Source organism: Felis catus, chromosome F2, assembly GCF_018350175.1.
Source record: "Felis catus isolate Fca126 chromosome F2, F.catus_Fca126_mat1.0, whole genome shotgun sequence".
Classification (NCBI taxonomy): Eukaryota; Metazoa; Chordata; class Mammalia; order Carnivora; family Felidae; genus Felis; species Felis catus.
This window is the reverse complement of record NC_058385.1, coordinates 42,928,571-42,954,435: the sequence shown is the minus strand read 5'-3', so window position 1 is coordinate 42,954,435 and position 25,865 is coordinate 42,928,571. Positions and strand designations below refer to the sequence as shown.

General features: G+C 42.8%; 1 long non-coding RNA gene across 2 annotated transcripts in view; it reads right to left on the bottom strand.

Annotated features, from left to right (window-relative positions):
• The window catches only part of LOC123383215, an 80,567-nt gene extending 56,068 nt beyond the window's left edge, over window positions 1-24,499 (bottom strand). The window contains exon 1 of one of the 2 annotated variants that reach the window (XR_006592723.1): window positions 23,978-24,499. This is a non-coding gene — a long non-coding RNA (uncharacterized LOC123383215). Of the gene's footprint in view, window positions 1-819; window positions 985-23,977 lie in introns of those variants that run through there. The other variant, XR_006592722.1, reaches the window with a different exon arrangement.
• Between the last annotated feature and the right edge of the window lie 1,366 nt (window positions 24,500-25,865).

The window sequence follows — 25,865 nt, the reverse complement described above, 5'->3', positions numbered from 1 at the left end:
TGTATTATATCATATATGCTCAGAAATACATATGTACACTATACAATGTGTGTGTTCTATATAAATCGCATTATATAATATATATATGTATGTTTTCTCACAAGGTGGTTAATATATATATAATTATATATTATATAATACATAAATATATATATTTGTATTATATTTATATTTATATATATATATATTTATGGAATTCAGTGAAGAATCCAAGACTGTATATGCAGATTATGAACATAAAACTCACTTCAGGGGCACCTGGGTGGCTCAGTCGGTTGAGCGTCTGACTTCAACTCAAGTCATGATCTCACAGTTCGTGAGTTCGAGCCCTACGTCAGGTTCACTGCTGTCGGTGCGGAGCCCGCTTCAGATCCTCTGTCCCCCCCCCCCCACCCCGCCGTCCCTTCCCTGCTTGTTCTCTCTTTCTCTATCTCAAAATAAATAAACATTAAAAAAAAGTCTCTTCAGTAGATACTATGCTCTTCTACATCTCCTGTTAGTAGGATCTTTTCTCCTCTTGGGATTCCTACTTTTTCTTACCTCCAGCTTTCCCACTATATTTCTATTGTGTTTTCCTTTAGCAGTCTGTTCCCTTTGAAGTATTAATTCACAAGAAACAAAGACCGTACTTCTGTTAGGAGTAATTGCATTTTAATTGGGGTCTTTGGTCCCTTAGCTAACAGGGATTAATTTTCAAAGGAGAAATTTCAGGCACTGTGACAGTCAGTAGGGGAGATGTTTTGAGCCAGGATCTCCTAACCCATTCTCTTCAAACCGCACTATATCTGGCTTATAAGATCAGCCTTAAGCAGCACCTACCAAGATCTCGTGTTGTGTTCTTCCTCCAGGCTGACGTTAAATTCAGAGCCCAGGGGCGCCTGGGTGGCGCAGTCGGTTAAGCATCCGACTTCAGCCAGGTCACGATCTCGCAGTCCGTGAGTTCGAGCCCCGCGTCGGGCTCTGGGCTGATGGCTCAGAGCCTGGAGCCTGTTTCCGATTCTGTGTCTCCCTCTCTCTCTGCCCCTCGCCCGTTCATGCTCTGTCTCTCTCTGTCCCAAAAATAAATAAACGTTGAAAAAAAATTAAAAAAAAAAATAATAAAAAAATTCAGAGCCCAGCTAGCATTTGTTTACCCTGTAGCTCTACTGCATGGCCTCTGTTCATGTTATCTTTTCCCTAATGATCAGATTCCTCTCCTGGCTACCCTACTTCTGCCATTGGCCCTAACACCAAGGCTCAGAATCAAAGTCCCTGATAGCCCCTTGCTTTATTCACTGCCCTCCAACACCATTCAGACATTCCTTTTTCTGTACTCTGGAAATACCTTTCACATAGAATGCTGTTCCACTTACCCAGAGCCATGCAGGGACAGCTAATAGCAACCCTTGCTCTTCTGAGTCCACAGAGGACCTATGTCTATACTAGAGGTCTTCAAAGTAGGGGTCTATGGTAATCCTTTGGGGTGCAACAAGAAAGCAGTAGAGGTTCTGCTTATAAAATTTCAATCTTTTAAAACTCCCATCATATGTGTTCTTAAATAGACCTAATATATTCATTTAGAAGTACATGACCAATTCTCATCAATTTTAAGACACACACTGCTTCACATTTTAATGTCTCTCGTATTGAAATCCATTTTACAATTGATGCGTAAAGAAAGCCTTATGTCCCAATATGGTTGGCAGCAAAACTTTTCTTTCTTCATGCGATGTAATAAGGATGTCATATATAATTGATAGTGTCTTAAATTCTATGAAACATACATATATTGGGTGTGCTTGCTCAAAAAAGTTCTTAACTAATGGAGAAAATTTTGGAGGCCACCGAATCTATACAACTCAATTGTTTCTTGTTATACACTGCCTCAAATTAATTATTAACTCATACATTTGTGTGTTGGCGTACTTGTGCACACTCTGTTATAAACCTGATAAAGTACTAACCACGTGCTATTCTTCTTTATAGTTCTTACAAAAGCTTGCACTGTCTAGTCCAGTAGCTCTCAGCCCTATCAGACCAAAGCCCTCTTTTATAGCTAATATTTTAAGTGTCCTCTTCACTATCTTAAAATGGAATTCATATAGAAACATTAGGAAAAAAAGGCTATATTGTATTAGCCATGGTACACTGATTGCTAAAACAAATGGGCCCTATATTTAAAGGCTTAAACACAATAGAAACTATTTCTAGCTCTTATCATGGGACTGGCAGATAAGCAATCTGTGGGGAGGGTTGCATGTAGGAGATTTTCATGGGTCAAGCCCAGAAGTAGCATGCCCCACTTTTCTCACATGCCATTGGCTAGAACTCAGCACATGACCACACTAAGTACAAGGGTGGCTGGGAAATCGAGTCTAGTTGGGGGCCCAGAAAAGGAAGGAGAATCTAGCTTTTGGTTAGCATCTAGAAGTTTCTGCCACAACCACAACACTCTGCTATTCAAGAGAAATAAAAGAAAAAATAATTGTTAAGAAAGTAATATGATTTTCATTATGTAAATTCTTAGGCATGGCCATGCTAGCAGACATGAGAGTAAGATGTGAATTTCTGCATGGAGAATCATGTGAATGGGAAGGCCTTAAATACAGTTTAAGACAGGTGCATTGTGGTAGTGACTAACATATCCTTCCCATTTGGATTACTATCCAACGGTGGTATTGTTACTAGGAATGAGAGGTCCTAAAATTGTGAGAAATCAGAACAAAGTACAAATTTCCCTTAATTTACACATCTGACACATTCCTGGAAAATCCAATGCATATTAGAATTCTGCAAAAAAATGCTTTCCATTTATGTGCAAAATAAAAATAGTCTCTAGGCTCAGATCATTATAAAGAGTTACTTTTTTTTAACCTACATGAATGTCCAGTGGGACACTAGGAGGCCATGAAAGATAAGGGAGCGTCCTTTGTGGCGGAGAGCTCTTCTGTACGCAGCAAGATGTTTAACATCCCTGACACCATCCTACTAAGTGCCAGCAACACCCCCCAAATCATTATGGCAACCAAGTACACCTTCACAAATTTCTAAAACATCCTCTGTGGAGAAGTATGACTTCCACTGAGGACCTCTTCCACTCATTAATGCTTATCCAGGGGTGCCTGGGTGGCTCAGTTGGTTAAGCCTCCAACTTCGGTTCAGGTCATGATCTCACAGTTTGTGAGTTTGATCCTCACATTGGGCTTCGTGCTGATAGCTCAGAGCCTGGAACCTGCTTCGGATTCTGTGTCTCCCTCTCTCTCTCTGCCTGTCCCCTGCTTGTGCTCTCTCTTTCTCTCTCAAAAATAAATAAACATTAAAAAATTGTTTTTAAATAATGCTTAGCCAATTCACTCATGGGCGCATGAATAAATGAACCGATTCACTAATCCTGGCATATTGCTGTAAAGCAAAGAATGTGGATATATGAGGAATGCCACCCTTCTGCTATGCTAGGTGATTTCACATATGCTATTTCATTTAATCCTTATGACAATCTTGCAAGACTAGTATTAATATAAAATGAGCAAAGTGAGGCTTTGGAGGTGAAATAGCATGTCTGCATTCATGTGGCGAGTAAGTATGTGAGGAACTAGAATTGAAATATGGGCCTGACTAGAGAATCAATCCTATTTCCATTGATATTAGAGTGACTGTATGTGTCAGCCTGCTGTCCAGGAGTGATGATTATGAGCATTCCCTTTCGCTCTCAAAAGAGCCCCAGTTTGGGTACTAAATTACATGGTCACTGTGAGTATTATGTGCTGCTATTGTCATCACGATTTATTGAATGAGAAGATCAAGGGAGAAAGTGAAAAATGATATTCTTCTGTCTCAGACACCAGTGGGATGACTGAGGATGCAGAATGGGTTTTCCTCTTCCCAAGTCATTATCAAGGCATTTCTGAAATCATCCATGGAGGTTTCCATTTTTCTGTCTTCTAGTGAAACAATTTTTTTGAATGGTAGGAAAACAAACACATCCTAGATAATTCAATCTTTGCCCATCAACCAGGATGGTGTTCTTTACCTTCAAGTAAGATGTGCTGCCCCTTGAGAAAGTGAAAGATTAAATGCTCCTAAGTCTGAGAAGCAGCCGAAAGCATAGGAAGATGAGCTGAGACATTCTGAGGGAGGTAATGCGTTCATGCTTGCTTTGTTTCAATTTACTGGTCACATTACTGAGTCAGAGAGGAAACCCTTCCTTTCCAGGTTGAAAAGTCAGAACCCATCTCCAGCTCTTCTTGTTTCTAACAATTTTGAAACAAATCGCAGTTTTAGAAATGTCACATGAACATGTTTGGTCTCTGAGTTATGGAAAAGACTAGAAATTCACAGAGGGGTTTGAGCATTCAAGGACAATATTCTACTTCGCTGGGAGTGCTCAGTCTCTGTGCCCCTCCGATGTCACTCTGGCAATGACTCCTTCCCCTCCCTCTAAACTGCTTTTCCCCAACTTTTGTTTTAGCTTTCCAGACATTTTGTTCTTTCTCCAGGTCTGCAGCCCCCTCTCAGGCACTGGTGAGGCAAAGTGGATCAGATTATCCTTTCCCTCTTATGCTAAACATCCCCATGTTGGTTGGTTCAAATGTTTACTTATTCTTGAGAGAGAGGGAGAGAGAGAGAGAGAGAGAGAGAGAGAGAGAAAGAGAGAATCCCAAGCAGGCTCCACACTGTCAGCACAGAGCCCCATGCGGGGCTCCAACTCAGGAACCATAAGATCATGACCTGAGCTGAAATCGGACGTTTAAATAACTGAGCCACCCAGGCACCCCTCCCCATGTTGGTTCAAACCCAGAATCAACCTAAATCCACTCAGGCTCTTCCCCAGCTACATCACCCACTGCCCTCATGGGTACTCTGAAGAGCCTTCTTGGATTCCCATCAAAGAGCTCCAATATAGAGAGTCCTGGTGTGCCTGCTGAGCCAAATTCCCTTTGGGGCATGTTTCAGACCCAGGTGGGACAAAAGGTGGGAAGGAACAATCTGGACTGTCCCAGGTTTATCTATCACCATTGCCAGCACTTGCAAGCAAATGATGCTTGACAAACAGCACAGCATCCCGTCACAGGCTCACAATAAAATTCTAAAAAAAAAAAAAAAAAAAAAAAAAAAAGACTAAGTTGAGTTTAAGAAATTGAGGGTGCTGGAGGGGAGGTCGGTGGGGGGGGATGAGCTAAATGGCTGATGGGTATTAAGGAGGGCACTTGTTGTGTTGAGCACTGGGTGTTATAAGTAAGTCATAAATCACTAAATTACACTCCTGAAACCAACACCATATGATGTGTTAACTAACTTGAGTTTAAATAAAAACTTGAAAGAAAAAAAAGAAAGAAATACCATCCTGTTGCCATTGCTTCCTTCAACCTCTGTTATATCTCAGAAGAAATCACATCAGAAATTATTACAAATTATTAAAATTTCCCACTTCTCAAGTCTCTGTAGTGGAGGAGTAGGAGTGAAGACTACTGAGGGAAACCTTAAATCCTTAAATGGCACATATGAAATAAATCCCCCTAGATGTAGATCTTAGACTGTTTTGTTAATCAAAGATAGGTTACCCTGCTGAGGCCATAGGCGAATACTCTTCAGAAATGCTTTTCTTCCTCCTCACCACCCCCATGGCAGTCACTGTTAATTGATTACCTATTTTTTCTTAGTAATTCTCCATTTTCCCTTCTGGCCTAGAGTCAGTGTACATCCCTAGAGAGGAGGATAGTCCCAGAATCTATTAACCAGGAAAGATTACCCCTTCATGTGAGACTCTAGAAACTTAGAGAGTGGATTGACACCACCATGGGATGGATCTCCTGTCCCTCTCTTGCCCATAGGTCTGTCTTGAAAAGTCTAGCTTTGTTGCAGTATGCCAGGTGGGAAGGAAAAGATGTGAAGGTATGGTAGGAGCTAAGTAGGGAGGCCCTAGAGAGGAAGACAAGCTCGAAATGAGTAAGCTAGACTTTGTAAGCCCCATTCCCTAGCTACAACTAGCTTTCTGAATCTGTTCTATTGCTCTCCTTGAGACTTAGCAAAATTCATTCATCAAAAAAACATACTGAACATCTATCCTACGGCAGTCATTGAGCTACGATCTATAACATGGGGATGAAGGACTCAGATAGACCCCAGGAAGGCAGACCTATAACAACCACTTACGCTTATATCTGTTCAAATGGCCACTTATGCCATTTGAATGAAGAAATGCTGATGCTATGGGAGCACACGGCAGAGGAGCCTGGGATGCCTGGAGTCTAAGTGCTCTAGTTAAGGAGTGTCTCTTCCCCAACATGATCTCAGTGGATGGACTGGACACAGAAATTTATGGACAGGGCTTGGGGAGGACGTTCAAAGAGGCAGCTACTCCCTGGGAGTTGGGGCCATGAGACCCAGGCACCTTATCCATGTAGAGGATTTCCATCCACTGCCAACCTTGGAGGAAGGAATGGGTATGATCTTAACAGAGTTTTATTTTTTTAATTATTTTTTTAAAGTTTGTTCGTTTATTTCTAGAGAAAGAGAGAGAGAGAAAGAAAGGTGCAGGAGGGGCAGAGAGACAGGGGGAGAGAGAGAATCCTAAGCAGGCCACCCACTATCAGTGCAGAGCTGATATAATTTGGAGGGCTTTTTTTTTTTTTTAAGTTTACTTGTTTTGAGAGAGAGCACACGCGGGTGAGTGGGGGAGGGGTAGAGAGAGACTCCCAAGTCTCCTGACGTGGGGCTCGAACCCATGAATGATGAGATCATGACCTGGGCTAAAGTCAGATGCTTAACTGAATGAGCCATCCAGCCACCCGTAGGAGGTTTATTTCTTTTTATAGGGTATCATAGGAGCAAAATCCTTGGCAAAGAGCAATCTATGATCTGCCATTATTTCTATGTCATTCTATTTCTTCTCAAATGTGATTCTTAGAAGCCTCTACTCTGAAGGCCTCTTCTTTCAACCAAGCATCCGGCACATCCTTACAACTTCCTAGGACCACCCTGAAGCCTATCTTCTCACCGCTGACACCATCCCCATTGCTCCTGTCATGTAAGGCAGGAGGCTGCCAGGCCAGTTTGTCATGGTCAAGAGGTGAGCAGATAATACTCAAAGGCAGGCGGGTTGGAATTGGAAGGACTTCCCAATTAGCTATTATAAATGGAGATGCAAGAGGTTTGAACAACCTGGACTGGTAGAAGGGAGGAAGGAGGAGTCAGGTGGAGAGGATGACGAGAGTGGATGCCTCGGCTGTGTAGTGACATAAAAGGGGCTGAGAGAAGGCTTCAGGAGCATATTTAAAAGGAAGGCAATGAAGGAAGGTACAGAATTCAGTCTTTGGCACTCAGGTGTGTGGTAATGGACTGAACTTGAAGGCTGGGATATCAGTCTCTGTTCTTGGAATGACTTCCTGAGGGCTTCTCATCTAACCAAATATTAGCACTCATTGACTAAACAAATACTCCTGTGTCCCTGGACAAGCAGGGACTGGAGTGTCATGTCCCCCATCCTCATCAAAGACAGCTCAGTCCCTGCCCCCAAGACTATCACCACCCAGACCAAGAAATGCTCTGAGAGCTTTTCAGGATCTAGTGCACAGACTCAGTGTCCAGGGGTCCTGGGTAGCCACTGAACAGCCAGGGCTCCTGCTTCCCATAAATCTGAGGCCAAACATAGTAAAGCAGGGAGAAGGGAGGGATTTTTTAATATTGAGGTAAGTAGGATCAGGGAGAAGAATAGTCCCCAAAATAAAGATTAGATCACAAACAATAATAAGAAAGCAATAACCTGGCAAAACCACGTTCAGTTCAGTTCAATTCATCAAGTACATATTGAATGCCCCTGTGTGCCTGTCCTGAAATAGTCTGCTTGAGAGAAAAACCATGTGGAGACATGAGCAGAGTTTAGGTGAATGGCAGACAGGCTAAAGAGAAGGTATCTCTTCAAGCACTAAGCTCTGTCCTACAGATAGCTGCCCTTGCACTGGGGGCTCTCTGATAATTCACACTTGGGAGACGTAGAAGGCAAGGGGGCGTGGCTATAAAAGGACAAAAGGAAGAGATATGTGTGGTGATGGGAATGTTCTGTATCTTGACTATCTCAATGCCAATATCTTAGTTGTGATCTTGTAGTATAGTTTGTTAAGATGTTACCTTTGAGGGAAATGCGGTAAAGGGTTCACAGGGCCTCTCTGTATTGTTTCTTACAATTACATGTGTATCTACAGTTATCTGAAAATAAAAAGTTTAATCAAAAAAAAAATAATAAAGCAAAAGCTACATCTCTTATTGTCTCACAGTTCTGAAGGTCAGAAGTCCAGGCACAGCACAACTGGATCTTCTGCTTAGGGCTGACCAGGCTGAAACTAACATGCCAGCCAGAGCTGCGGTCTCATATGAAGCTTGGGGTCTTCCTTCAAGTTCAATTAGGTGTTGGCAGAATTCAGTTCCTTTTGGCCAAAGGACTAAGCTCCCATTTCCTGGCTGGGTGTCCACCAGGGACCATGCTCAGCTTTCTAGAGACTGCCTGCTGCTTCCTGCCATGTGGTCCTTGCCATATTCCCTCTCATGCTTTGAATCTCACTTTCTGGAAGAGCACAAGCTCATTTAGGGGCTCATCTGATTAGGTCAGGCCCACCCAGATACTCTCCCTTTTGATGAACTCCAAGTCAACCTATTAGTAACCTAACTATGGGTGGGATATCCCATCATATCTACAGGTTCTGCCTGCACTGAATGTAAAAGGAATTATACAGGGAGTGTATACCAGAGGGCAGGAATCTTATGGCTATCATAGAATTCTGCCTGCCACAGTCTGTCGGCCTCAGCATTCCTTATGGGATAGACTGAGTTTTGTTTTTGTTTTATTGTAGTGTTTATTTATTTTTGAGAGACAGCATGCAAGTGGGGTAAGGGCAGAGACAGAGGGAGACACAGAATCTGAAGCAGGCTCCAGGCTCTGAGCTATCAGCACAGAGCCCAATTGCAGGGCTTGAACCCACAAACTGAGATCATGGCCTGAGCGGAAGTGGGACGCTCAACCTACTGAGCCACCCAGGCACCTCTAGACTGAGGGTTTTGTTGGAACTGCATAGCATTGTAATTCTTCCCTCCACCACTCCTACTTCCTTTATTCCCCAGAGATGGTAATCTCTAGATTACCAATAAATTTTCTGCACGAGGATCTCCATCTGTGAGTCTGTTTTGCAAGCAACCTGACCTAAAGCATGAGTGGGCTAGAGTGTGCAGAGAAGGGACTGGTAACATTTAGAAAATCTCTGAGCCAGTTATTCTTGAGACTCTGTTTAAAAGGATGTTGACAGAGCTTGTGGGGCATCTCCTTGGGGTCCCAAGTCAGGAGCACAATATGAGTCAGGAGCACAATATCACCGACAACCACATCACTCAATGATCTTCCTCCAGTTTCTACCTGTTTTAAAGTTTGGTCCTCCTTTATCATTGTCATCACTTTAACATCATAGTTACATACACTGAGAACTCCCTCTGTTTCAGAAACCATGCAGACATTTTGCTGACCCATCTACTGAGCCATCAGAGCAGAGGAGGTAAGAGTACCAGGGGTTAGACTGCTTCATGTTGAATGCCAGCTTCTCCGTTTGGCTGCAACATGGCTCCAGTGACTTAGCCTTCCAGAGCCTGTTTTCTCATAAAATAAGCCTTGGTTTCCTCTGTTTGATAGAATAACCCTTCATGTAGAACTCTTAGCATGTTCTTGGTACAGAGCAAGCATTCTGTAAGTTTCAGTGACTTCATAACCTCCTTTAATTCTTATGACAACCCTGCAAGAGGGTTTATAGCTGAATAAGCTGAGGTTCAGAGAGGTTAAGCAGCTTCCTAGTTTCCAACAAACAGCTAAAGAGTGCCAGAGGGAGGATGTTAACCAAGTTCCTTCTGACCACAGGTCTTAGCCCTTAACCATGTTTCTGTCTTATTTCGCCACGGTGGGTATCAACAGGAGCCATGAAGCCAACACTGCCTTAAGCACAAGGCAGAAAGAAAGAAGAAATGAAAACACACACACACAGAGTCTTAAAATCTCTGGGAAGAAAACTGCAGGTGAGAGCAGGTTGCCACAGGTTCGCCTGAAGAGCATCAGGGTTTTGAGCCTGAATCTCTGTGCTGGTTTGTGGTTTCCTACGTGGGGGAGGGGAAATCAGAGTTTCTCTTCTCAAGATATGCACTAGCCCCTCAGGAAAATGTTACTGCAGGTCTGTGATCAGCTACTGGGTTCCCTTTCTAAAATCTGAAATATTCTCAATTTTGGATGAGGGCTTTGGGGCCTTTTAAGATTATCCCTGACCATTTTTGCTGCTCACCAGAGCAAAGAATTACAAACACACCAGATTTCATTCACAGAATGACCTTCACTGAAAGAGCCTTTATCCAAGAGCTCTTCCAAGAATCCTTGCCTCCCGCAATGTGGAGGCCATACACACCTGTCCAGCTCTACCTGTCCAGGCAGGCTCAGGGATTCTTAGCTGCTGCCCAGTCTTTTTCCTAGAACTATGGCTTTCAACTCTGCGTCGTAGAATTTTCCTGCATCGTTTTCCATGCCCAGAATGCTGATCCTGGCACGATTTTATGGTGTTGTGGTATTTTATAGGGCAAGGGGGTTGAGGGTAGGGGGGAATGTTGGGGCTGTGGACAAAGGTACAGAAGAGACACAGGTGTTATGCCCCTCCTTGGCCTCCGTTCCTTTCCTGGAACCTCTGGGGACAGCAATCATTCGCTCACAGTATTTTCCACATAATCCGAGAGCATAAACTTTACATATCTTGAATGCATAAATTCCACGTCATCCTCTCTCCTTCTTCAATATTTATTCAAATGGGACAAAATGCCCATCGAGCTATAGGCCTGGTCTTATTTAAAATTATAGATTCAGGGGCGCCTGGGTGGCGCAGTCGGTTAAGCGTCCGACTTCACCCAGGTCACGATCTCGCGGTCCGTGAGTTCGAGCCCCGCGTCGGGCTCTGGGCTGATGGCTCAGAGCCTGGAGCCTGTTTCCGATTCTGTGTCTCCCTCTCTCTCTGCCCCTCCCCCGTTCATGCTCTGTCTCTCTCTGTCCCAAAAATAAATAAACGTTGAAAAAAAAATTTTTTTTAATTATAGATTCAGGGGCACCTGGGTGGCTTAGTTGGCTAAGCATTGACTCTTGGTTTTGGGCTCAGGTCATGATTTCCCAGTTCATGAGTTTGAGCCCCACACTGGGCTCTGTGCTGACAGTGCGGAGCCTCCTTAAGATTCTCTCTCTCCCCCCCTCTCTCTTTCTGCCCCTCCTATACGTGCTCGCTCTCTCTCTCTCTCTCTCTCTCTCTCAAAATAAATAAACTTTAAAAAAATCTTTAGAAGAAAATTCAGCTTAAAAAAATGAAATAAAATTACAGATTCAGAGCTGCAAAAGGAAGAGTACCTCCAAATAAATGACCCATGTGTCGATATTTCTGCCGAGTCTATTTTCTAACATTAAAACCCTATTTAGCCACTTTGATCTGGGGTTGAATACGTGGAGCATCATTTGACCGCCGTTAGTTTAGCTGTACTTTGGCAAATGTCAAGTCCAAGTCTGTGTATTTGGACTGTGGTGGACAAAAATGAGGTCAGCAGCCCCCTGATGTGCTGTCTGGCTGGCTGACAGCCCCTCACTGACCTTGACTCCATGAGGAATTGCACAACCCAAAGGGAAGCACTGAATGAATAAGGCCTCTGGTGGCTTTCTTCTCCTCAGGATAAATATCAATGAACAGCCAACACAGAAGATACTCATCACTACTCCAGCTCCAGAGCTCACCCTGAGAGCAAATCACTGAACACTTGGAGAATTTAAAGTGAAAACAAATTAAAAATGTTTCTGTGTTTGGTTGCTTCCAAATTATTCCCAGACTTATGAAGGCAGTGTCCCCTTCAGCCTTTTCTTACTGGTTATCTACCATTGGTCAGCAAATAATCATGGATGATTCCTTTTCCAATACATGGATGGAAAGCAGGGAGGAAGGAAAGCAAAATTGGCCTCTCTTTTGAGTTAAACTCAATTCCATAAACAAACTGAGCATCTACTAATGGCCAGGTATTCTGCTGATACTACAGAGAAAGAGACTAGGAATTATAGTCAAGTGGAGGGGACAGACCGATTGACTTTCTTTCAATGACGACAAGTTAGCACAAGATGCTACAAAAATAAATAAGACATGGGATAGTCACTCAACTCAGCCTTGGTGAGGATGGTGGCGGATCAGGGAAGGCTTCCTGAAGGAAGTGACAGCTATTCCAAGTCCTGAAGATTGCATTGGAGCTACTCAGGCAGATAGGTGAGAAACAGATGAAGACAATGCATGCAGGAAACAGCTTATGCAAAGGTCCTGAGGCAAGTACATGCTATGAATTTTATGCACACACACACACACACACACACACACACATATATATGTATATATGCATTTTACATGTAATTTATTTTTAAATACTTAAGCTTAGACTGACAGATGTATGTGTTAGTTTTAACCTACATCCTAGGAGCATTTTGTTATGTCTGAAGTACCCTAATCAGCAATACACATTCCAGAATGTTTTGTAAGCTTTGGTAGATTCTAAGTAGAAATCTACACTCCAGGGTAGCTTCTATAAGAGCTTCAGCAATTTTGCCTCCACCCCCAGCTTTATTGGGATATTACTGACTTATATGTAAGTTTAAGATGTACAATATGATGATTTGATAGACACATATATTGCAAAATGATTACCACAATAAAGTTAGCTAACACCTCATCCCTCACATAATTACTACTTTTTGTGATGTTAAAATTTAAAATTCACTCTATCAAGAACTTTCAAGTATATAATACAGTATTGTTAACAATAGTCACCATGCTGTAAATTAGATCCCCCGAATTTATTCATCTTATAGCTGGGAGTTTGTACCCTTTGACCAACGTCTTCCATTTCCCCACCCCACAGCCTCTGGCAACCACCATTCTACTCTATTGCTATGCATTCTATGAATGACTTATTTTACTTAGCATAATGCCTTCATGGTCTATCCATTTGTTGCAAAGGCAGGATTGCCTTCTTTTTTATGGCTGAACAATATTCCATTGTACATGTATGCCACATTTTCTTTGTCTATTCATAAATATTAATTTTCTTTATCTATTCAACTTAGGTTATTTCCACGTCTTGACTACTGTGAATAATGCTGCAGTGAACATGGGTATACAAATATCTCTTCCAGATAGTGATTTCATTTCCTTCAGATATGTACCCAGAAGGGAGATTGCTGGATCATATCATAATTCTATTTTTATATTTTTGAGGAACCTCTATACTGTTTTCCATAGTGGCTGTACAAATTTGCATTCCCACCAAGAGCATATATGGATTTCATTTCTTCTATTTCCTCACCAACCCTTGCTACCTTTTGTGTTTTTGATAAAAGCCATTCTAACAGGTGTGAGGTGGTATCTCAGTGTGATTTGATTTGCATTTCTCTCATGATTAGTGATGTTGAGCATCTTTTTGTGTGTCTGTTGGCCATTTGTGTGTCTTCTTTGGCAAAATGCTTATTCTAGTCCTTTGGCCATTTTTAATTAAATTGTTTGGATTTTCTTGCAACTGAATCGTATGAGTTCCTTATATATTTGGATACTAACACCTTATCAAATAGATACTTTGCAAATATTTTCTCCCACTTGGTAGGTTGCCTTTCTATTTTGCTGACTGTTTCTTTTGCTGTGCAAAAGCTTTCTATTTTTTTCTTAGTTTACTTATTTATTTTGAGAGAGAGAGAGCAAGTGGGGGTGAGGGGTGGCAGAGAGAGAGAGAGAGAGAGAGAGAGAGAGAGAGAGAGAGAGAATCCCAAGCAGGCTCCACACTGTCAGTGCCGAGCCTGACATGGGACCCGAACTCATGAACCATGAGATCATGACCTGAGCCGAAATCAAGGGTCAGACACCTAAGCAACCAAGCCACTCAGGCACCCCCAAAAGTTTTCTAGTTTGATATAGTCTCACATGTTTATGTTTGTTTTTGTTGCTTGTCCTTTTGGTGTCATATCCAAAAAAAAAAAAAGAAATCTTTTCCAAGACCAATGTCAAGGAGCTTTCCCCTATGTTTTCCTCTAGTAGTTTTGCAATTTTGGGTCTTACATTTAAGTCTTTCATCCATTCTGAGTCCATTTTTGTGAGTGGTATATGATAGGGGGTCCAATTTTATTCTTCTGCATATAGTTAGCCAGTTTTCCCAAAACCATTTATTGAAGAGACTATCCTTTCCCCGTTGAGTCTTCTAGGCCTTCTTGTCAAATATTAGCTAAGCGTATATGCATGGGTTTATTGCTGGGTAGAGCTTCAGCAATCTCTATCTTCCATCAGCACTAGAGGGTCTGCTCATTGTGAAATGGGTTTAGAAATTATTTTTCATTGGTAAAATAAATGGTGCAAAAGATATAGGGATAGCCAACAATACAATACACGTCCTCCATGCCTACCTGAGTAGAGTGCAAGAGTTTTTCCAGCTCAACAGCTTCCAGCTACATCATAATGTCCTGCCAGGCCCCAGACTCCACCTTATCTGTGTGCTACACCTAACAGATGAGGCTACTGCCTGATTTTGACTAGAATTATTCCACTAGAATATTGTCTCATCCTGCAAAGTGTATGTCAGAGAGCAGAGAACTCAGAAATCCCTGCTTATTAATAAACGTTTGTATGTATACCAGAATTTGGTCTGGGTCTTGCTTTCAATGCAACCTACCCACACCCCCTGGTCGAGCAGTCATAGCAGAGGAGGTCTACAGTCCTCATCATCTTTTAACTATGGTAGGCTACAGATACCAGCACAAAGGACGCTTATAATTATAAGCAGCCAAATTGGCTGGAGTCAGATTTCCACAGCATGATTCCTTTGTTTGTTTTTAACAGTGCTAGCCATCTATCCACACCACTCCAGGGTGGGAGTTATCCAAGGTGGCTCAATTCAGCTGAGCAGCAGGAAGGACAGAATTCCATGGAAAGGAGCCTAAGTTCTGCCAGGAAGACAATACCAGTTCTGACAAATCTGCAGGGTGATGCAAGGACAAAACAAGAAGGCCATTTGGCGACTGGGAGAGCTGAAAGCAGGATGGAAAGAAGTGTGAGGCACAGGTTAGGTGAATGACTCAGGACCGAGGCTGTGGCCAGCAGGTGACTGCCAAAACACACCTTTGTCGTAGTGCCAAAATGTATCGTGTCCGCTTAAAGGAGCCACACACAGCTAAACACCAGTCAGCCAGCCATGGCCAAGCTTCTTACCTATTGCTTCTCCACTCACTTCCCCTGAGTCTGCTCTGCTTCCTTGTGTTTTCTGTTCAGCTAATGGCATCACCATCTACTTAAGAATCATCCTGGGCACCTCCAATATCATCTCCCAAATTTTAATCAATCACCAAATCAGAAAACTTCTCCCAACTTGACTCCATCCCCAACTGCCTTGGTTCCAGCCCTCATCATCTCTCTGTGGGACCACTGATGCAGCCCACACAGCAAGAGGCTCCTTGCTGGTCTTCCTGCCCACAGTATCCCCCTCTCCACTCCTGCCTCTCTCCAGTGCACATTAAAGCCCTTTAGAGGCTCCGCATTGACCTTACTAGACCAAATTCCAGTGCATGGTGTATTAGCGTGGTTTTGTCACAAGTGACAGGAACTTAAGTAGGACTATATTGGGTGAAAGGGGGAAATTTATTTGCTTACATTGCTGAATTATAGGAAATACAAGGGTTGTGCCCCAGAAATTCGAATCAAGGGCTCAAATACCATTGGGATTTTTTCTCTTTCTCTGTGTATAATCAAAAACCATCTTTTTGCCCTTCTCCACAAGTCTGGACCATGACCCATGGTCATTGGAGCTCTTGTCTACTTAGTTGTACCACTGGAGTAGGACAGGCTCCTTTTTTTTTTCACTTCCAGTTAAAATTCCTTGGGAAGACCTCCTATTGGCCTGGCTGGAATAATGAGCCCATCCCTGGTCTAATGAATATGGCTGGGATAGAGAAGGGAAAATATGATTACTGTATATGCCCCTGATCAGAGGCCAAGAGCATGATGCACCATCCATATGGACAAAAATGGCTGTCCTTTGGTAATCTAGCCAAGTTTTTTTTTTTTTTAATGCTTATTTATTTTTGAGAGAGTGTGTGTGCGCACAAGCGGGGGAAGGGCAGAGAGAGAGGGAGATAGAAGATCTGAAGTGGGCTCTGTGCTGAAGGCAGAGAGCCCAAAGTGGAGCTCGAATTCATGAAGCATGAGATCATGACCTGACCTGAAGCTGGATGCTTAACTGACTGAACCATGCAGGTGCTCCAATCTAGCCAAGTTCTGGCCATGAGAACATGGCCCAGATAATTCCCTCTCTAGCCAGCTAACCCCTAGTAGCATGACACAGGAGTTAAACCCTTGGGCTTTGGAGCCAGAGAGATGTAGGTTCAAATCCTAGCTCTCCCGATTACATTAGCTATGTAGCCTTGGGCAATGGGCATAACACAGTGAGCCTCAGTTTCCACATCTGTAAAACAGGGAGGGAAGTTAAATAATACCAATGTGAAAATTTAAGGAGACAGGCTTCAAGAGTACTTAGAACCAAGCCTGGCCCATGGTGTGAGCTCAGTCAGCTCTTCCTGTTCCCAGTACCCCTGGCATAAGTGGACAGCCTTTGGAAGGCAGCAGGGCCTCAGGCCACACTGCCTGCTGCCAACAGAATGAGATCAGGGTTAATCAGAGGAACAGACTGACCTGATTCACAGCACTCCAGTGAAGTGACCCATCTGACACCCCAGAGAAGACCATGCCAGGAAGATGAGTTGCTTGGCAAATGACATTCTCTAAAAGCAATGATGAGGGGTCCTTTCAAAGCACTTTGTCTCCCTGCCGGAGGAGGACAGCATCTGGGAGAAGGTGCTTCTCCAGCTCTAAGGTTATAATGCTGCCAGCCTTGTGGGTCACAACCTGGAATCATCTCTCTATTAAATAATAATTAAGAAGCCCCTGTAAAGGGAATCTGGGTATAATTACCTGACTCATGAAGCTTCCCAGGTAAAACTGGGAGGATGTTTTACTCCTGTGGCCACACTCTTAAGCAGTTTTCATGGTTCTGAAAGCAGCAAGTGGGGTCTCACTTTTGTGGGGAGCTCAGACTCAAAGTCGTGTGTTTAAGTATACACACTCCTCAGGAAGCCTCTAGCCAAGACTCTGATTCAAATGGTGAGTCCTCCCCTTTCCTGCCCAGCAAGATTGGGCTTGGACTGTTCCAAGGAAGGGCTGAGGGACCAGCTGGGCAAGGAGTCAGCTCGTTAGTAGCCTCCACGGAGGTATTGAAATGAAGCAAGTTAAAAGCATATTAGTTTAAATGAGATTTTTCATCAGTGAGGGGTGGTGTTTAGATAGGAAGCAAATGCAATCATTTTTTGATGGTACATAATTTAATAATTAATGGGGAAGTTGTCGGCATAATCCTGACAGGAGTCCCAGGAAATGAAGAAATCTGTCTTTATTAAGGAGAACTCAGGAGAATGTTATTGGAATGCAGATAACTAACGAGCAAGGTCCTGGTAGCAAGTCCTTGTTAGATGCATGAATTGGGACAGTCTTTCTGTCCTGTCTGTGTTTCATCTTGATTTGCCCAGACCCACTACCTCTTTGAATGGAAATACAGAGAACAGAGGACATTGCAGGGGGTCGTGAATCGAGCAGGGGTTTTCTTTCTGCTTCTCAGAAGGGCTGGCCAGTGCCTCTGCCAGGCTCCTCAGGAACGGCAGGGAAAGACAAGCCTAACTGATGGCTCACTCATGTCTCTGCTGCCCTAAGACCCGCCAGGGCTGTGCAGACTCCCAGTGGGCCAGAAAAGGAATCCTTGGGAAAAATCCTACAAAGGCACCCATAGCACAGTGGTTAAGGCAGGGCTCTGGAGCCAGAACACCTGGGTTCAGCTTTCCACTTGGAGACCCACTGGTGTGTGACCTCAGGCAAGCTACTCAAGCTTTCTGAGCTTCAGTTGTCTCCTGTGTAACAGGGACAATAGTTGTGCCAATCTCACTGGGCCATTAGGAGGATTAAATGAGTCATTCTATGTGAAGGATTCACAGTAGCGATAGGCACTTAAAGCCAGCTCAACCAGTATTCCATTATTATTATTCTATTATCTAGAACTTGGCTGTCCAGTACAGTAACCACCAAGCACATGTGGCTATGGAGAACGAGAAATGTGTCCAGTCTGGGTTGATAGGTGCTATAGGTATTAAATACATAGATTTCAAGGACTTTGTGCAAGAAAAATAATATACAATATCTCATTGATAGTTGTTACATTGATTATATGTTGCAGTGATAGCATTTTAGATATGTTAGGTTAAATAAATATGTAGTATTAAAACTCATTTCACCTGTCCCTTTTTTAAAAAAATTTCTAAAAAACACATAACACAAATTTCTCACTTTAACCGTGTTTAAGTGTATGGTTCAGTACGGTTAAGTATATTCAATTTGTGTGACACAGGTCTCAAGAACTTTTCATCTTACAAATCTGCAACTTTAGACCCATTAAATAACAACTCCCCTTCTCCTCCTCCCCCCAAATGCTGGGCAATCACCATTCTATTTTCTGTTTTTAAGAATTTGACTACTTTAGCTATTTCATATAATTGGAATCATGCAGTATTAGTCTTTTTGTGTCTGGCTTATTTTACTTAGCATAATGTCCTCAAGGTTCATCCATGCTGTAGCATGTGACAGGATTCTTTTCCTTTTTAAGACTGCATGATAATACTCTATCCTTTTAATTTTTCTAAGGTGGCTGTTAGAAGCCTGGAAGTTTTATTTGTAGCTTGCATTATATTTCTATAGGATGCTGTTAGTCTAGAACCAGTAGTTCTCAACTCCATTAGTCTCAACCCTCCCTTGTAACAATCGACTTGTAACACCTCCTTCACTCTCCTGAAATGAAAGTTACATATAATTCACCTACACGCATAATTAAAAAAAACGATATAATGGCCTAACTATAATATGAAGGATAAATGAAAGGAAAGGAATCCATAGGAGAAAATGTATTTCAGCTGATGGTTAGGCATGAGTACTTGAAGACAAAGTAATCACAGTTGCGCACATATGCAGAATCATCATTAGTGGGAGAGCTATTTATGAAGAGTAATAATTCAAATTCTAGGAATGACATTGCCATCAGAGACATAATTTTCTGAAATGTGACAGCTCAGTCAAATTCCAACAAATTGAAGTACAATTTTTTATTTTTATGATTACATTCTTACAAAACAGAGTATAAATTTAAGTGGAGCAAGATATATATGTATATACAGAAATTTCGATTTTAGGCCCAGAGACTTATAAATAGAGCTTTCACCTAAGTGAATGTCCAATGGGATATTTAGAAATCCAGAGGATCCCAGAGTGATTCTGCGTTGGGCAGAGCTGTCCCGTGCATCATGGGACATCTTGTATCCCTGTATACCCTGTAGGTCTGTTGAAGACCAAGGGCATCCAATCACTGGGACAACCAAAAGCAAGCCCTCCATTTCCCAGGGTTCCACACCAGAGGTAGCAGAGTCTCCTCTGAGAAGCAGAGATACTGTATCATGAGAAACACAGTATGGTGGTCCCAAAGGTTCAGTGTTCAGTGAGCTGCTCTGTTTCCTTGTCTGGTGTCCCATTAGTGTCCTCTGGTCCAGCACTGACCGCTCTCCAGCACAGACCAGAAACCTACACTGAAGTTCTTCCAGAACCTCAAATACAACAGATTCAGCATCTTTCTCTTCAAACCCATGCCCTCCCTTGACACCCAGGTTCCAATGTTTTCTCAGTCACCAATGTTACCAATGTTTTCTCATGACCAGAAACTTCTTTTCCTCTCCCTCCAAACCCACTCCCGACCCTCAAATGTGGCAGTCACTAATATGCCCTGTTTCTAGCTCACTGCTACTTCCTTTTATCCCTGGGTTTCTCAATGGCTCCTCATTGCGCTTCCTGACTTTGATCTTCACCCAACCGCCCCTCTCCCCTGCCACGAATCTATCCTAACCCTACACTGGGTTTGTATCCAAGCTTCACTTATTAGCTGCCCATGGGCAAGTGTGTTAGCCTCTACGTGTCTCCTTCTTCATCTGTCAAATGGGATCACAACGCCTGCCTTGTAGTGCTGTTATAGAGAACAAACAATAACAAGCTTGTATGACATCAAGCACTAGGCTGGAACATAGGAGAAAATAAACAATGCTGGTTCCTTAGACCTTATTTTCTCTTATTCATTTTTATTCCTTGTCTCTATGCACTGAGCCAAATATTTGCCCGTTTTTCACGTCATCCCAAGTAGGCAGTTGTCCAAGAATAGTCCATAAGGGTTTAGACCATAAGGGTGCTAAAGCATCATTAGAAATGGTACAAGGTGAAGAAATCTGTATCTACTAGAACAAAAGGAGAGCACTTTCAATGGGCTCTAAGATTCCTTATGGGCATAAAAAGTCACAACTGATGGTCACCGAATAGGCCAGTTGCTGACTGCCTGGCTTGGGTTTGCTGGGTGGGGTGGATGGTTTTAGGTAGAGTGGAATTGTAGAGGTGATAGAGACCGTGAGTCCTGCCACCTTCAGTCCTGCATGCCTTACACATTCAGTCCTCAGTTTCTCTTCTGGCAAATATCAAGCAAATATTTTTAGCACATCAATTTGAAGGAGTGTCCAAATGATGCCAGCCCAGGGTGCTTTCATCTTCATCTGGATACAGTCAGATCAATACTCAGGCTGTTATTCCCAGACCCCAGGGTCCATGTGCCCTGGGAAGCTTTTTATGCTCTGTCTGTCCTTGACCGTCCTTCCCTTCTTGGAAGTCCTGGAATATCCACCAAGCACACGCCTGATAAACTCACTTGGATTACTTTGTGTCCTAGTGAAATGATGAGCCTCTCAGGGGTAGGGATAGTGCCTTCAACTTCTTTCCTTCCCTCACAGCCCCAGGACAGCTATGCTAAGAGATGCACAATAAAATTGGACATGAATGAAGCATAAAGGTAAGTGTTAGCAAAGTAAGAAAAAATGTCAGAGTGGGAGAAGAGAGAGGTTATGAGTTCATACTCTGTGAGATGGCTTGGGCATGATCCCGATCGAAGGGGAAGGGAGGTGGTCCTGCCCTATGGTTTCATGGCACCTCTTTTATCCCAGAGCTTTGTTCTTTCTAACACACATCTTGGGAATCTCGAAGGATGCATCTTGCATGGGGCAGATTTTGCCACAAATTATCAGACAGAGATCAAAATTAGGTGTGGTTTCTTCTAACTAAAAAGTTGAAGACCACCTAGGAATGCCTTAATGAGATGGACTTTATCTATCTAATGGTGCCTACCAATAACAGCTGAAGAGCAAATTGTTTTGGCATGAAAATCCAAGCACCCATCTGGAGGCCCCTCCTAAAAAGAATTTAAAAGGAAAAGAGCTCATTCCTAAAGTGGTTTCTTCTGAATATAGAACCTCCTTGAAACAAAGTTTAACCTTTCTGGGGTTCAAGTTCATTTACTCTTTGCATATAACAATTTCAGCAGCTTCTTTATTTCCAAGAACAAAGGCTTGTTAAAAAGAAAAAAAAAAAGTCTCTAAAGTCTCCTTGGACATCAAATAGCTCTTCAGAGGAAGTGCTTTGATGAGTTAAGTGTAAATGAGTAAGAAACATATGGATTAGATTTCTCATATAATACACATGGATTTAAGAATTAACAGGGAAAATCTTTTTGGAAAATATGGTTTGGATTTGGGTTCTGCCTACTCCACAAACACTGATTAAGTTAAAGAATATGGATTTTCCTCGTGGCTCGCTCTGCACCTTCAGCCTCCGGCATTTGCCATCATTCTTTCCAAAGAGCAATGTCAGATCAGGAAGGCCAGGGAGGATTTTTAAACAGAGAATTTACAGATTGCTAATGTTCAAGATCCAAATAGTTTTTGTAACAGATTTCTCTCCCCATCAGACTGGTTTTAAAGCATTTTTTAGAAACATCTCTCTGTTGGCCAATGCGACTAACCAGAAGGAACGCTAAGCCCTGTGTTTTGGTGAACTGAAAACACTATTCTCTGCAAAGCACACTCTGTGGCTGGTAATCCCATTTCAAGGAGGCCTCCTCCTACCCTGGGGTAGAAGAGTTTACCAGTTGTGGCCTTGACGTGACATTATGCATACACCACAAGTTGAACCCAACTGAGACAGTTTCTTTGAGTCAGCACATGCTTTCATACAGTGTCGATAAAGGATTATACGGGATTAGGGATGTGAGAGCAGTTGACACTGTATGTGGCACATGAAAGGTGCTCATTATATGTTCGTTCTGTTAGAGAACTCTGAAAATAGACTGCTATTACCTCTGAGGATGGGGACTGCTCATCCCACACAGACCTACTAAGGGGCGGCCTGGTTAGGCAAACATGTCTCCATCCAGGGGGCTTGAAACTGGTCTACAGAGATTTCTTTTCTTTTCTTCTCTCTTTTTTTTTTTTAAGTTTATTTATTTATTTTGAGAGAAAGAAAGCACATGTAAGATTGTAAGTGGGGAGGGGGGTTGAGAAAAAGAGGGAGAGAGAATCCTCAGCAGGCTCTGTGCTGTCAGCACAGAGCCCAATGTGGGGCTTGAACTCATGAACAGTGAGATCGTGATCTGAGCTGAAATCAAGAGTCAGATGCTTAACAGACTGAGCCACCCAGGTACCACTACAGAGACTTCTATTGTACGAGCAGGAGCATGGGGGCTGGATGCAGTGTAGAGTAGATCCTAGGACAGCCTCTTTTCTCCTGTGCACAGAGAAAGCCCAGCCACAGAGCAGAAGGGGAATGAAACGGAAGCACAGAGAGGGAAGAGAGATGACGGGCTACACACTCCTCCTCCAAACCAACAGCTTGTCCTGTCAGTCCTGCTCCAGGTGTGGTCTCTCTTTTTTTCAACAGTGTTACTGAGAAATAATTCACATAGCATACAATTCACCCATTTGAAGTATACCATCCAATGGTTTCAGTATATTCACCAGTATGGGCAACCATCATCCCAGCCAATTTTGATTTTCATCACCTCAAAAATAAATCCCCCTACCCTTTAGCTGTCATCTTCCCTCCCACCAGTCCCACACCTTTGTCCTAGGCAACCACTAATCTACCTTCTGTCTTTACGATTTCTCTCTTCTGGACTTCCATAAGAATGAGATAAAAAAATATATATATATGAGGCTTGAGTGACTGGCTTGTTTCGATTAGCACAATTTTTAAAGGCTTATCCACAATGGACCATGTATCAGTCCTTCATTCCTTTTTATGGGTGAATACTATTCTACTGTATGGATATACCACAATTTGTTTATCCACTCATCTGTTGATAAGCATGTGCGGTTTTCGCTTTTTGCCTATCATGAATAAAGCTGCTAGGAACACTGATGTACCCCCAAGTATGTCTTGACTATTCCCCCTTCTCTCCACCTCCCTGGTGGAGGCCTAAGCCACTGTCTATGACATTCCCACTCCTGCTCCCTCTCTCGCCCTTTCCCCTTCTCAATCCACTCTCCACCTGACTTCCAAAAGGATCTTCTAGAGACATAAATCAGATATTGTTACTCCTCAGGTTATAACTTGTCAATGGATTTCCATTGCACTAGAAAAGAAATTCATTCCATAGTCAACAAGGCTCTGAATGATCTGGTGTCTGCCATTACACTCCTTTCCTTTCCATCTGCTATACCATCCCTCGCCCACCTTGCTCCAGGCTCATGGCTTTCTCTCACTTCCTTAACGTAACATCTCCTCTGCCTGGCATATGGCTTTAACCTCCTCTTCCTTGTGCTTGAAGCCTCAGCGTACCTCCTCAGAGCAGCAATCAATGATCCGCTAGGTCCCTCTGCCACCTTCACCTCCCTGATATTCTTTCTCACAGAATTTGCTTTTCTCTTCATTCAATTTACAGAATTTGGAATTTCTTGTTTATTTAGTTGCTTATTACTCACCTTCCCCAGGGTAAAGTCGGTTTTATTTACAGTTGCATCCTCAAAGCCTAGAACAGCAATGTCTGCAATTGAAAGAACAATTGTAGGTTCTATAAGATGAAGAGAGGAACTTGGTTTTAAACTCAAGTTTCTGGATCCAGTCCTTCCCTCGCCCCACTGTGGGTGCTGTGAGACACCCCTGTGTTCTGATAAGCACTTCTCTTGAGCTAGTATGAGCGGGTTCTGTTCCTTACAACTCAATAATCCATGACTAATGACTTTTCTTGGCCAACTGTTCACTGGTATTCTTTCAAAATTGCCATTTTGGGCATGGATTGCTTTTTTGAGTTTTTTCTTTGTCTCTACAAATTTGTTTCCCTAAATCTCCCCTCCCACGTTTCCAAAATCTTAACTTCTCTATTCCTTTAAAAGCATTTCTAGGGACACCTGGAGGGCTCAGTCGGTTGGGCATCTGACTTTAGCTCAGGTCATGATCTCACAGTTTGTGAGTTCAAGCCCTGCATCGGGTGTGCTGCTGCTTTCAGTGCAGAGCCCACTTCAGATCCTCTGTCCAGCTCTCTCTCTGCCCCTCCTCACTTATGCTCTCTCTCTCAAAAATAAACATTTTTTAAAAAGCATTTCTTTTTTTAATGTTTTTTTAATGTTTTTTTTTAATGTTTATTTATTTTTGGGACAGAGAGACACACACACAAAAAGCAAGCAGGGGAGGGGCAGAGAGAGGGAGATACAGAATTGGAAGAAGGCTCCAGGCTCTGAGCTGTCAGCACAGAGCCCAATGCAGGGCTCAAACTCAGGAGCTGCAAGATCATGACCTGAACCTAAGTCAGATGCTTAACCGACTGAGCCACCTATGTGCCCCCCGCCCAAAAGCACTTCTGTATTTGCACAGCTATGCTCATGGCATTGTTCACAATAGCCAAGAGGTGGAAGCCACCCAAGTGATAATCAATGGACGAATGGATAGATGAAATGTGATCTATCTATCTATCTATCATCTATCTCTATATCTTCAATGGAGTATTATTCACCCTTAAAAAGAAAGGAAGTCCTGTCACATGGACTTCCATGGATGAACTTTGAGGACATTATGCTAATTGAAACAAGCCAGTCACAAAAAGACAAATAATAGGTCCATTTACACAAGGTATCTAAAGTAGTTAAATTAACAGAAACAGAAAATAGAGTGGTGGTTGCCAGGAGGTGGAGGGAGGGGTAAATGGAGAATTGTTTAATGAACGTTTTGGTTTGACAAGATGAAAAAGTTTTAGAGACCTGTTGCACAGCAATGTGAATATACTTAACATTACAAAATTATACATTTAAAAATGGTCAGGATGGTAAATTTTATATGTTTTTTTAATTGCGATCCTTTTTAAAAAAGGATCTCTCCTTCATTCTCCTTCCCTTCCTTCCTCCTTCCTCCCTGTCTCCCTTCCTGGTCAAATATCTCTAGGTCTAGGCCATGGCCCACGCTGGACTAGGCACTAACCAAGGTACAGACTCTGTCAGCAGATGCTCACAGGGCCCCCCAGCACATGCCCACAAACACTCCCCCTTCTGCAGAGGACAACAACAAAAGGCAGGGCCACAGCTAAGGCTAGCTTAGTCTCCAGCATGGACTGACTGCATGCTGGGCGTTCCCCCAAGACGATGTTTCAGACCAGCTCTGGCCTTGTCATCGATTTTCTGGCCAAGGCTAAATTGCCCCCACTTCAGTGTTTCCACTTTTGCTTTTTTTCCAGTTGATACGTCTTTGTCCCCATCGTTAATGCTATGGGAACCAGGGTAATAGACTTAAGTAGGCTTTGGGGCATGATAACCGAGAACACTCTTTAGGACAAAATATTAGGTACTGGGGAGATGGTACAGGAAGAACCAATTCATCCCT